General features: G+C 33.9%; 1 pseudogene; it reads right to left on the bottom strand.

Annotated features, from left to right (window-relative positions):
* Positions 1–770: 770 nt before the first annotated feature.
* On the bottom strand, positions 771–14,409 carry LOC110671443 (sugar transporter ERD6-like 5; annotated as a pseudogene).
* Positions 14,410–15,087: the final 678 nt, after the last annotated feature.

Below are 15,087 nucleotides of genomic sequence, written 5' to 3'. Positions count from 1 at the left end.
CGAACTCGTGTTCTTGGGCAACCCTAAATAAGTGAAATATCAAATACTCCTTTATTTTGCACAAAGGATTAACATCATCACTATCCCAACCCCTTAATTACCCTTTTTAATTTACGAAAGAGCATAAGATTAAATCTGTTTACCCTCATTGAGGGACGACGCGGGGTGCCTAACACCTTCCCTGCCCGTATATGGACTCCGAACCTGGAATCTCTGTTTTTGAAGTGGTTTCTTTTAATTTGTTTTCACAAATAGTTTTCTTTAATTTCCCTCAAAATTAAAGTGGCGACTCCTCACTCTTTCCCACTTCGGTGAGCGTTCGTCCAGGCGACTGCAAAATACCTTGCGACAACCTCCACATTCTTTGTTTTTGTTGAATTACACAATTCCTGAATGCCATGTCTCCTATATTCATCATTAGTAACAAGTGTTCTTTTAGAATTAAAGAGAACATAATCATAATTGACTTTACTGTGGTTAACTTCTTCGACTTAATTCAATTTGTAGTTTCTCTTTTCAATACCACGAACTCCTAATAAGTAGCAAATCTCTTGAAATTGATAGTCTATATCCATATTTAATTGCTTTATAGTGTCTGTCTTCTCTTTGATTGCTCGATAAACAGCGTGCAACCCCTAATCACCATCATGAGGTTGATTGCCACCACTACCACGAGTGTTAACTATCTTAATGAGGGTGAAAATTCCTGCTTTGATTTCACTAGCGTATAATGTGGAAAAGGATTGACACAAGGTCAACTGAAAACGACATTAACATCCATACTGCATCTTTCCATATTAGAAATCAAGAACAATATAACATTCATAAAAAAATATACTATCGACGATACAGTTGAACTCATAAATTTTATTACAGTTTTGTGTGTTTTACTTATTACAGGAAGTGAGTAATTGATGCTTGTAATTCTTCCAACATTTTCCCCTTGGTCTCTAGCACTACCTTGGCAATGAACATTATAGTCGAAGCGTAAATGCTCGAGAATATGAAAAATGTTCCTAAGACAAAACACCAAACCACAACATCTGTAAGTATCAAAGAGAGAGCATTAGTTAAAAGAGAAATGGTAGGAGAAAATCAAGTACCTGCAAAGCTCCATTCCATTATAAAGTTGAAAGCAAATGAAACAATCCAAGCGCTTGTCCAATTGATTAGAGTCATAACACTTACAGCAGTTCTATTGATGTTAATGGGAAATATCTGAATGAAAATTTTAAACCGAATATAAAGCTTTTTTGTTATTTTTCACACTATCAATTCACATATGTGTAGAGTTTAGGCCTGATGAAGTTATACCTCTGACATTATAACCCATGGTATCCCAGCCATGCCTAATGAGTAAGTTGTGCTAAATCCCTATTAACAAATGCAAAATTAATTGGCATGTTAAATGAATACATTTAAGTTCAGCTCAAAGTAAATCCTTTTAAAAAATTATCAGATGGTAGATTTTAATATATTTTCTTGATAGTGACCTTGATTGGGGATTGAACACTTGAAGTGCATCATGATTTTAAATGTTACCCAAGATTAGCTCACAATTGAGTATATCAAAACCCTTAGATCCTCTCTAATAAGCATTATTAAATTATAAAAAATTACAAAAAAACAGGAGAGATAAAAGTGTTAGTAGTATGCCCTAGAGAATATCATTTAGTATGTATCTTGTACATGTTTTTATTAATAAAAGGCGTTTCCACTTTTCCGTTTACATAAGATATTTATGTGTAATAGAAAAGGTTCATTGATATTTTGTTAGAAATTCTATTCTTAAGTTGTTAAGAATATGAGTAACAGTATTTCTAGTACAAAGTATCATAAATAGGTTCACAATCGAGGATACTTCATAATGAGGACATGACTTATCTAAAAAGATTATATTCATGTTTGTTCCCAAGCTATTTATATGATATATAAATAAGATGGAATGGTGAGTCTCATGCCATATCACAAACATGATAGACACTTATACATGATAAGTAGACCGAACCAGTGACACTTATGACAAGCACATGGAGTTTACTCTTGTCAATATTTTGTCATAAATCATATCAGTGCATATAATCTTTAGACCTGAGATAGCACAGCTATCTTGTATATAGGTAGTTTGAGTTTGATACTGCTTTCATACTTGTACTGTGTATGGGTATATGGGCATATGTTGGCTCCTACTAGTTATATATGGAGGTAGGTGTTTATCAAGATGGAATCTATTCCTCTAAGTAAATAGAGATAAAATCCTATGTTTATTTAATTGTTCTTGATGTTTCAAGTTCCTGGCCAGGACAGATAGATTTAATCAGAAAAGAGTTTCTGATGAGAAAATCTTTTTAATCAAGAACTGGAATTAAAAGAGAACATAATATTCATAGCAAATGGAGTTTGACATAAACCATGACTCCAGCTTGAGTTGAGATTTTGTAACAGAGAGATTCTAGTGCATGGTAACATATGATTATAGGTTCATTTAAGGTAAACCTTATTTACTAATTGGGTGGTCATGGCATGCTATGCTAGGTGTTAACCATGGTCTATGAGGTGCATAAAATGATTTAGAGAAATCATTTATGGTAAGAAAGAGTTCTGATGATTTTAAGAGTTGATATCATGTCTCATTGCCAATTAGTGATGAGCCTAGTAAGTCACACACATACACAAATTATCACCTATTTAAATATGATTTAATTAATTAATTAAAGAGTTTAATTGATTAATTAAATAGGTTTGGTTTGCAATTAGATTGCAAAGCTCCTAGCATGACTTGAAACCAAATCTATTATTGGATGTATAGTATAAGTTAAATTTATATTTGAAGTGTTTAAATATGAATTTAATTAATGAGAAATTAATTAATAAAGATTAATTATTAATTTATATTTGATATAAATTGATTAGAAGAAGAGAAATAATTATTTTGGGTTGAGAACTCAAAATTAAGACACATGGGCATTTTGGTCATTTCACAGGGTGACATGTGGCACCATGAGATGGTGACACATGGCATTACACATAAGCTTGCCAAATGTCTTTTAATTATGTAAGATGATTAAAATTAAGATTAAATATAGGTTTGACACTTGGCACAATGTGATTGGGTCAATTAAACCTAGAACCAATCAGAGGGTGACATGTGGCAAGAGTTTAATGTGGAGTTTAATGTGTTAACCTAGCTATATAAGTGTTGTTATGAAAAAGAAATAATACAACCAGCAGCCTCTTTCTTTGGTGCCGCCACCCAAGAATGTTTCTCTCTTCTTCATCTTCTTCTCTCATCTTTCCAAGAGATTAACAAACAATCTCTTGAATTAAAAATACTAGAAATTGTTTCTATTGTCCTGTTTACATCTTTAATCTCTTAAAAGGCAGAACTTAATTTTCTAAATAATAGAAAAAGCTTTAGAAGCTGTTCAAGAGCTGCCATAGGTGTTCTTGGTGTGGACAAGCTAAAGGGACAACATCTAGTATCTTGAAGACGCATCTGAAAGGCATAAATACATTGCAGTGCATTAAGAGGTTAGTGTGTTTGTTCTTGATTTAATATAGGGTTCTAAAATTAATCTGATTAATTTTAAAATCTTAAATGACAAATACAGATCCAAAAACATATTAAAAGAGTTTTAATATGTTGTTTATCATTGAAATCAAATAGATAAAAATAAATCTTGCATGATGCATGTGACCCTAGGTGAAAATTTTTGAATTCAATGGTATAAACTTGTGTTTTTCACACTTCCGCTCCTTCAATTGGTATCAGAGCCACTATATTTGCCATTTAGATTATTGATTATATGATTTAATTGTGTGTTTTGATCATGAGATGATTTATCCATTGCTGGTTGCAATGGATGTGTGGCGGCATGCAAGAGAACACCTTCATGGTGCGCAATGTTTGTGGCTTCATGGGTGGCTCAAGGTTTGACTTTTTAATTTGCAATTGTTGTATGATCTAAAAGCTCATCCTATGTCTAATTAAATTGTTTAATTAGAATTTCAATCACAAAATTAAATTTTGATTCAAATCAGAATTTTAAAAATTGTTTGAATGTGGTTCAAATATGAATTTTAAAAGTTGTTTAAATGTGATTCAAATTTGAATTTTTAAAGTTGTTTGAATCATATTTAAATATGATTTTTTAAAGTTGTTTGAATAATATTCAGATCTGAATTTTTAAAAATTGTTTGAATGTGATTCAAATATGATTTTTTAAAAATTGTTTGAATGTGATTCAAATCTGAATTTTTAAGGTTGTTTGAATGTGATTCAAATCTGAATTTTTAAATTTATTTGAATGAGATTCAAATCTGAATTTTTAAATTTATTTGAATCATATTCAAATCTGGATTTTTAAGTTGAATATGAGATATTCAAGTATGTATGTTTAATTTAATTATTAAATAATGATATGCATGATGGATGATCATAGACTATAAAAGACCAATGTGATTGAATTTATTTCTTTTATGTTTCTTTGAGATTGTAAATTAATTAATTTTTTTAAATTTATTTTGGGCATGTATTATTAAGTTTGTAATAATTTTTAGGTTGTAATTTCATTTATTTAAGTTCTTATAAATTCGTCTTGGTATGCCAATGATTAATATGTAATTGGATTGCAAGAAGTTCAAGGAGGTCAAGAGTATTGGTGGGACCAGTGGGAGAAATTCAAGATCAAGTGTTGATTATGTACTCTTTCGGCAACTCTTGTAAAATGAATGAATGAAATGCACCTAGGAATGTCCTGATTCAATTCTTGGTGGCTCAGAATTGAATCCCTTAGAAAGTCCATGATCATACCATATTTACTGCTTATCCATGAATGCATGAGATGTATGGGAATGTATGCAATTATATGATATATGCATGCTAAATGGATAATGTGTAAAGTGAGACCTTAATAGTAATTAGGATGACCATAAAATCTTCCAAACAAATGATTAAGTTGGAAATGCTATAATTAAAGTAATTATAACATGGGCCCTCCATTGGGGCAATTATTTTAAGAAATTTTAAATAGTCGCATAAGATGCAATTAATTTAAGAGATTTTATTAAGAATAATTGTTAAGCATGAGATGTTGTAAATATGTAAATGGTTTGGTGGCCAATATTGGATGTACCTAAGGACATTAAAATTATTTGCATAATTACTGGCTCAATGGGATCAACTTAACTAATGCAATATAAGTCAATAATGGATGTACCTGAGATTTTGAACATTAAGGGCTAGGTAAAGGATTGAACCTCACATGAGATGTGATGGACAAGGAGTTGCTCACTTATAGTTTATTGTAATTTCAATAACGGATGTACCTGAGGATGATCAATAGAATTATAAGAATTCAATCACCTACTAGAAATCCATCCAACTAGGATTTCCGTTTTCTACTTTGAAAGTGTAGGATTCGCTAAGTTAGTGGGAGGACCAATTTGATTAAAAGACCATAATCATTTTGGTTAATTACTTGATACATTTACTAATTAATCTGGTTATTTTCTGAAGTTAATTTTCTGATAATAATGAGCACAGAACAACCACCACCATCCAATATCCTTGCAAGCAAACTTAATCGCAATAAGTTGACAGGACCTAATCTCTCTGATTGGCTAAGAAATTTAAAACTTGTCCTGAATCTTAAACATATAGGATATGTTCTAGACTCAAATGTTCCTGGTCCCTTACCTCCAGAGGCCATTCCTGAGGAACATGAAACTTTGGATAAGTGGAAGGAGCATGATTTGAGAGCTAAGTGTTACATGCTTGCTTCCATGAGTAATGAGTTACAGAAGCAGCACGAGAACATGCAGAGTGCGAGTGAGATCCTCCTTCACCTACAAGAGTTATATGGTGAGCACAGCAGGAATGCTAGGTATGAGATATCTAGACAGCTATTCCGCATGAGGATGTCTGAGGGATAGAATGTTGGAGATCATGTCCACAAGATGATTCGGTTGATTGAGCAGTTGGAACATCTTAACTTCAACATGGATTTCCAACTACAGACAGATTTGATCCTTCAGTCCCTTGCTGAGTCTCTTGGGAATTTTGTGACAAATTTCCATATGACTAAACAGGAATGCACATTGGCTAGTTTACTCAACATGCTGGTTATTGCCCAAAAGAATATACCGGACAATAAAGAAAAATAGGTAGCTTTGATTGCATCTTCTTCTGATGGAAAGTCCAATAAGAAGAATGACAATAAGAAAAAGAAACCTCAGATTTCTGGTCCTTCTAAGAAAATAGCTAAACAGAAAGGGAAGACTAAAGCTGATGGAGGCAAAGAAAAGTGTTTCCACTGCCAGAAGGATGGGCACTGGAAAAGAAACTGCCCAGAGTATCTTGCTTCTCTAAAAGACAAGAAGGATACACCTTCGGAAGATATGTCCATATCTTGTTATTTAGATTATGATGATACTCATAGTTCATCTACAGCTTGGGTTTTAGATACTGTTGAAGCTTGCGTTCTAATGATATGCAGGAACTAGCAAATAGTAGCAGCTTGCGTTCTCAAGATGTTAGAGTCCGAATTGGCAATGGCTCAACTGTTGAAGCTTTAGCCATAGGATCTAAATCTTTTTACATGTTTGGACATGTTTTGTGTTTGGATAATATTTTATATGTACCTGATGCTTTTAAGAACATCATTTCTATATCTAGTTTGACTAGAAATGGCTATGAATTTCAGTTCACAGATGATGTTTGCAATATTTATTTTGGAAATAAATATGTTGGTTCGGGTTATATGAATAATGGTCTTTATTATTTGGATAATAATGACAAACACAAAATGAATGCAAGTGATCTAAATGAATGCAATGCCATGGTGAAAACCAACTCAAATTCAAAATATATTTGGCACTTAAGGTTATGTCCTATTGCAGAAGATAGGATTGCAAAATTGGAGAAAATGGGGATTTTATCCTCATTGGGCTCTGAGTCTACTCCAACTTGTGAATCTTACCTTCAGGGCAAAATGACTAGATCACCCTTTGTTGGACAAGGACTAAGGACTGAAAATATTTTGGAGCTAATACATAGTGATGTATGTGGTCCATTTAAGGAAATAGCTAGAGGCAGTTTTCATTACTTTATTACCTTTACTGATGATAAATCAAGGTTTGGGTATTTGTATTTGATGAAATACAAACATGAATCTTTTGAAAAGTTCAAAGAATTTAAATCTGAAGTAGAAAATCAAATAGGAAAGAGTATTAAAGCTCTTCGATCAGATCGTGGGGGTAAATATTTGAGTACTGAATTTGATGAATACTTGAGAGAGCACAGCATTGTTTCCCAGCTGACTCCTCTAGGAATGCCACAGCTGAATGGTGTATCTGAAAGGAGAAATCGTACCCTATTGGATATGGTACGTAGTATGATGAGCTATACTGATATGCCAATATCCTTTTGGGGATTTGCATTAGAATTAGCTTTGTATATTCTGAATAGGATTCCATCAAAATCAGTTTCTTCCACACCTTATGAGATATGGCATGGAAGAAAACCAAGTCTTAAGCATGTTAAGATTTGGGGTTGTCCAGCTTATATCAAAAAGCTGAACACTGATAAATTAGAAACCAGATCAGAAAAAGGATCGATTTGTTGGATATCCAAAAAATAGTTTTGGATATTATTTTTATTTGCATACATCACAAAAGGTTGTGGTGAGTAGAGATGCCACATTTCTTGAATAACAGTTTGTTCAAGAAGGAGGCAAAGGAAGGCAAATAGAGTTGGAATTGGAGAATTCTGATCAACCAACAGATGGATATAGATCAATCTAGTCAGCTTACATCCGTTGATGAAACATCTACAGCTGTTCCTCGTAGAACAACCAGGGTATCTCACCCACCAGTGAGATATGGTTTCCTTCATGAAGAAGAACAAGAGTTGTCTACTCATGAAGAAGTAGATCATGGAGATGATCTACTTACCTATAAAGAAGCTATATCAGATATAGACTCTTCAAAATGGATTGATGCTATGAAATTCGAAATTGATTCCATGTATAAGAATTAAGTTTGGGATCTTGTTGACTCACCTGAAGGTATTGTACCTGCAGGGAACAAATGAGTTTTCAAGAAGAAAATTGATTCTGATGGAAAGGTAGAGACCTATAAGGCAAGGCTAGTAGCAAAAGGGTTTCGCCAAAGGCAAGGAATCGACTATGAGGAGACTTTCTCGCCTGTTGCCATGCTTAAATCAATTAGGATTCTATTAGCAATAGCTGCATACTATGATTATGAGATTTGGTAGATGGATGTCAAAACAGCTTTTCTCAATGGATACATTGAAGAAAACATTTTCATGGAACAACCTAGGGGTTTTGAATCCCAAGATGGTTCCAAGGTATGGAAGCTAAAGCGATCCATTTATGGGTTGAAGCAAGCTTCGAGGAGTTGGAACATCCGTTTTGATGAAGCCATTAAATCCTTTGGTTTTATCAAAAATGAGGATGAGCCATGTGTATATAAGAAGGTTAGTGACAGTGCTATCACCTTTCTTGTCTTATATGTAGATGATATACTGTTGATGGGTAATGACACAGGTATGTTGACAACTGTAAAGGTATGGTTGTCAAATACATTCTCCATGAAAGACTTAGGGGAGGCAACCTATATTCTTGGGATTCGCATCTATAGAGATAGAGTGAAAAGAATAATTGGTTTATCCCAAAGTCTATACTTGGAAATAGTATTAAGGAGGTTTAACATGCTTGATTCCAAGAGAAGATTGTTACCAGTGAGACATGGTATCCACCTTTCTAAAGAGATGTCTCCAAAGACACCTGAAGAAAGAGATAAGATGGCCAGGATTCCATATGCTTCGGCTATTGGAAGTTTAATGTATGCAATGTTGTGTACTAGGCCGGATATCGCATATCTCGTTAGTTTGACTAGCGGTATCAATCCAATCCAGTTTGGAACATCTGGATAGTATCAGAATATCCTTAAGTACTTGAGAAGAACTAAGAATTTATTCTTGATCTATGGAGGTGAAGACTTGCAATTGGATGGTTATACTGATTCTGATTTTCAATCAGATATCGATGATAGAAAGTCTAACTCTGGATTTATATTTATTTGTAATGGAGGTGCAGTCAGTTGGAAGAGTTCCAAACAGAGCATGACTGCAGATTCCACTACCGAAATCGAGTATATTCTTTGCATCGAATCTTGCAAAGGAAGCTGTTTGGATAAAGAAATTCGTGACAAAACTTACAGTAGTTTCTTCCATTGAGTCAGCAGTTCCACTACACTGTGACAACAATGGAGCGGTCATACAGGCTAAGGAACCCAGGTTTCACCAAAAATCCAAACACATAGAAAGGCACTACCACATTATCGGAGAAATAGTTGGACGAGGCGATGTAGCCATACAGAAAATAGCATCAGTTGAAAATCCAGCTGATTCATTCACTAAGCCTATGTCACAGACTCAGCTAGACTGACATCTTGAGAAGATGGGTCTAAGATATTGTAATGAATGGCTCTAGTGCTAGTGGGAGATTATTAGTAGTATGCCCTAGAGCATATCATTTAGCATGTATCTTGTACATGTTTGTATTAATAAAAGGCGTTTTCACTTTTTCGTTTACATAAGATATTTATGTGTAATAGAAAAGGTCAATTGATATTTTGTTAGAAATTCTATTCTTAAGTTGTTAAGAATATGAGTGACAGTATTTCTAGTACAAAGTATCATAAATAGGTTCACAATCGAGGATACTTCATAATAAGGACATGATTTATCCAGAAAGATTGTATTCATGTTTGTTCCCAAGTTATTTATATGAGATATAAATAAGATGGAATGGTGAGTCTCATGCCATATCACAAACATGATAGACACTTATACATGATAAGTAGACCGAACCAGTGACACTTATGACAAGCACATGGAGTTTACTCTTATTAATATTTTGTCATAAATCATATTAGTGCATATAATCTTTAGACTTGAGATAGCACAGTTATCTTGTATATAGGTAGTTTGAGTTTGATACTGCTTTCTTACTTGTACTGTGTATGGGTATATGGGCATATGTTGGCTTCTACTAGTTATATATGGAGGTAGGTGTTGATCAAGATGGAATCTATTCCTCTAAGTAAATAGAGATAAAATCCTATGTTCATTTAATTGTTCTTGATGTTTCAAGTTCCTGGCCAGGACAGATAGATTTAATCAAAAAAGAGTTTCTGATGAGAAAATCTTTTTAATTAAGAACTGGAATTAAAAGAGAACATAATATTCATAGCAAATGAAGTTTGACATAAACCATGACTCCAGCTTGAGTTGGGATTTTGTAACAGAGAGATTCTAGTGCATGGTAACATATGATTATAGGTTCATTTAAGGTAAACCTTATTACTAATTGGGTGGCCATGGCATGCTATGCTAGGTGTTAACCATGGTCTATGAGGTGCATAAAATAATTTAGAGAAATCATTTATGATAAGAAAGAGTTCTGATGATTTTAAGAGTTGATATCATGTCTCATTGCCAATTAGTGATAAGCCTAGTAAGTCACACACATACACAAGTTATCACCTATTTAAATATGATTTAATTAATTAATTAAAGAGTTTAATTGATTAATTAAATAGGTTTGGTTTGCAATTAGATTGCAAAGTCCCTAGCATGACTTGAAACCAAATCTAGATTATTGGATGTATAGTATAAGTTAAATTTATATTTAAAGTGTTTAAATATGAATTTAATTAATGAGAAATTAATTAATAAAGATTAATTATTAATTTATATTTGATATAAATTGATTAGAAGAAGAGAAATAATTATTTTGGGTTGAGAACTTAAAATTAAGATACAGGGGCATTTTGGTCATTTCACAGGGTGACATGTGGCACCATGAGATGGTGACACATGGCATTACACATAAGCTTGCCAAATATTTTTTAATCATGTAAGATGATTAAAATTAAGATTAAATATAGGTTTGACACTTGACACAATGTGATTGGGTCAATTAAACCTAGAACCAATCAGAGGGTGACATGTGGCAAGGGTTTAATGTGTTGACCTAGCTATATAGGTGTTGTTATGAAAAAAAAAATAATACAACCAGCAGCCTCTTTCTTTGGTCCCGCCACCCAAGAATGTTTCTCTCTTCTTCAGATTCTTCTCTCATCTTTCCAAGAGATTAACAAACAATCTCTTGAATTAAAAATACTAGAAATTATTTCTAGTGTCCTGTTTACATCTTTAATCTCTTAAAAAGCAGAACTTGATTTTCTAAATAATAGAAAAAGCTTTAGAAGCTGTTCAAGGGCTGCCATAGATGTTCTTGGTGTGGACAAGCTAGAAGGACAACAGCTAGTGTCTTGAAGACGCATCTGAAAGGCATAAATACACTGCAGTGCATCAAGATGTTAGTGTGTTTGTTCTTGATTTAATCTAGGGTTCTAAAATTAATCTGATTAATTTTAAAATCTTAAATAGCAAATACAGATCCAAAAACATATTAAAAGAGTTTTAATATGTTATTTATCATTGAAATCAAATAGATAAAAATAAATCTTGCATGATGCATGTGACGCTAGGTGAAAATTTTTGAATTCAATAGTATAAACTTGTGTTTTTCATGCTTCCGCTCCTTCAAAAAGAGAGGGAAATATTTCATTACCAGTATGCCAATGTACACTAGAATGAAAGTGGTCTCATTTGACTTGTTGAAGTCTTGCTCATACGAGAATTAAGATTTTCAGAGAATGACTTATATCTATAGGCATCAAATCGTGCCAAGTATCTATTTTGATTTGTTGTCAAACCTGCAAGCAAAATGCTAGTCTTATAAGGAAGCAGCTTAAGCACATGCCAGAGGCAGAAGCCTGCAAACATTTGAAGTAGGCTCAACACCTATTGTTTTATCAGCTGCATAGCAAACTTGAAATCAAATTTTGAGGTGTTCTAACCAAGAGAAGTGGCTGCCTTCCAGCTCTATCTATTAATAGTACAGAAACAGCAGTAGCTGGAATCTGCAAAAGAAAGTCTAGCATGACGTCAAATGCATAAAACAGAATCCTTCCTTCATAGTTAAAATAGCAAGTACCCGGACAATGGCCTTCGAAATTAGCCCAACACTACTTGAAAAATCTGTCATCAACCAGGCATTTATCTTAGTGTTCTTCAATTTTATGCATGGTTAACTACCGTGATGAATAAAATAAAGCCTTTAATTTTACCAGATTTTTTCAAAAGGAGCTGGCATAAAATGCAATTGCATTGTTCCCTCCAAATTGTTGCAATAGCAATAGCTCGGCAACAGCCTAAAATAATCCATGGATTATCAGACCATTCATGAAGAGGAGACTTGCCAAACTTCAGAATTTTATTTTAAGACTCACAATGAGAGCAAGAGCATATCTTCCCTTGAACAAGTCTAAAAGTCTAGCTTCTGAATGTCCTTGAAAAGTCTTTGTATAATCCTGTACAACAATGCAAGTGAATCTTATGTCCTTATTCTGTGCCAACTGCCAACAATTTATACATAAAGAAAGAAAGAAAAAGGCATCCAAAGCCAGGAAGTTTACTCTAATATATGCTGCTTTGTGTTGAATATTGACATTCTTTCCTCTGAGGCACTGGAGAGCGAGCTCCAATTGTTTTTCTCGACCAACCTTAGCCTATAGATGGTTGTACTCTTTAGCCAACCAATATGATGAATGTGCACCACATTATTTCTGCGTCAATAATTCTATTAAGGGGGTAAAGGAGTTTGCAAAGTACACTTTCCGTCTGTCCTCTATGCTAATGTTTGAATCGTCTAGGATCAAGTGAAACAATGAAAGCAGCAAAAATTTTGACTTTCTGTTTCATATACCACAACCAAAGAATTTTGACAAAATTTTAAGGGATTACCAACCATCTAGGAGACTCTGGAATGAAGAATACACCCACAACATGCAATGCACATGAAACATCACCTTAGAATCCGAAAAAAAAAAATTAGCAATCTTCATACTTTTCCAACACAAAAATCAGTGGAAATAGAGGGTGAGAAGATTTTACTAATTAGAGCGAAAGTGCGCCATTAAACAATAGTTCCAATAAAATATACTAGTGAAAAGCCACAGCATAGCATGAACTGCACAATTGTCAAAACATAAATGCAAGAAGAACGAGTTGATAGGATATAATTAAAGGTTTAATTAAAGTCATGGTGGTAGTATATTACCTGGTTAGCAGCAATAAATCCTCCACGAGCGTTCTTAGGTGTTATTTCTGCAATATATACTGTTACCTGCATTCAAGAAGAAAGGAAGCGATGTTACACAAAATATGTTCACACATAAACATTTGAAGGGTTAAATTCATAAAGCAAGTAGGAAGATGTTATTATTACCACATAAAATATAATCGCTAATCCAATTCCCATTGAAAGTCTTCCAAGATCCGGCAACCAAGCAACCTTTTAATAAGCATTTCAAATTAAGTCAACTCCATAGTTTTGAAATGAAGCCTAATTGTGGGGAAGATAAAGAAAAAAAAAAAAAAAGACAAACCGGTGCAAATGCTACAGCAAACCAACCAGTGATGCAGAAAAATTCTGATACCCACATAGTCTACATTAAATTACAAGGTTAACAAATTGAAAAGTTGATTTTGCAATAGAAATTTTTATCAGCGCCAAGAGATAGTTTAAAGGGTAAAAGAAGATCCTACAAGTCTTCGACCAATGAGATCTGCCATCTTTCCATTTACGATCGAACCCATCACTCCTCCAATTGTAATTACAGAACCAAAAACAGAGTACTGCAAATTGAAAATTTATCATTAAAAAGATTAGCAAAACAAAAACAATAAATAAATTTTGCCCAAAACAGAAATGTTTTATGATTGCCGTAAAAGGAAACTAGGGCTTACTGATGCTACAGACATGTCCGGGTCTTCCATGATTCCAGCCTCAGTAGGTGATGAATGCCCTGCCTGAAAAAAAGTAATAATTAAATCTATCAGCTTAGTCAAAGTTAGCTCATTTCGTGATCAAATGGTTATTGGGTACAATTTAATTCTTTAATGGGCGACAGCTTCTGGGCTGTGCTTTGCCAGTTCTTTAAAAAGGTGAAATCCAGGAGTGAACTAATCAACCCTAACAAGTTTACCCACTAAGAATATTCTGTGATTACGTAGAGTACTATTAATTATTAAACAAACTAGTTTGATCTCTTGGGAAGTTAAGGTATAACATGTTTATTGCTATGCAAACTATTGTATTGCGAATTTTAGCCTTCGCTCGGCTTGGGTCCGCATGATACCTCCACTCCAGCTGGTCTGTTGCAGCCGATGGAAACGAATATGCAGGGCGTTTTCTTTAGCGTTTGTGTTTTTTTTAGGGTGCTAAGGTAAAAGGCCGACCGCCGACAAGCATTTCAATGGATTTGTCCTCAGAATCTATGACAAAAAGGTGGGCGGCTTAAGGCTTTGACAACCCCTATGGCCCATTCCAGCCCCGGAGACACTATTCCACAGTAGACCTGGCCAGATTTTGATTTGAAAACAGTCCGAAAGTGCTGGTTTTGATTCCTTGGGATATAAATCTGAATCAGCCTGTAGAAACCCTAAAATTTCGGTTTCAATTTTTATTCAGATTTCGATTTAGATTTTGGTTCAATCTATTTCCATCCAATTTTGATCAAATCCAACAGTTTTTTTTTTAAATTTTTTAATTATCAAAAAAATTCAATTTTAATTTGGAACCGAATTGTTCAATTCTGATTCATTTATCGTACCACGAAATTTAATCGATTTAATCCAGTTTAAACCTGTCCGATTCTAATTCTTACCAGCGCGCACAAGGCCAGGTTTATTCTACAGGCCTAAATGAACTGAAAACTCGCAAGTCAAACGCAAAACTGCACTAAAGAAGAGCAGATGAGCCGACTGCGGAGCATAGAAATGAAGAAAATATAATGGTTGTAGAGCACTTACAGCACATCCCGTGGCAAAAGAACCGCAAAGGGCGACTATGCTACTGAGAACAACAACGGAAGAAGCCCAAGATTCACTTGGTGGTACCGAGTCACTGATTGGATCAACTTGGAAAACAA

This window comes from Hevea brasiliensis, chromosome 5 (genome assembly GCF_030052815.1).
Source record: "Hevea brasiliensis isolate MT/VB/25A 57/8 chromosome 5, ASM3005281v1, whole genome shotgun sequence".
NCBI classification, from domain to species: Eukaryota; Viridiplantae; Streptophyta; class Magnoliopsida; order Malpighiales; family Euphorbiaceae; genus Hevea; species Hevea brasiliensis.
Note: the sequence above shows the minus strand (reverse complement) of the source record. Positions and strands in the feature narration are given on the sequence as shown.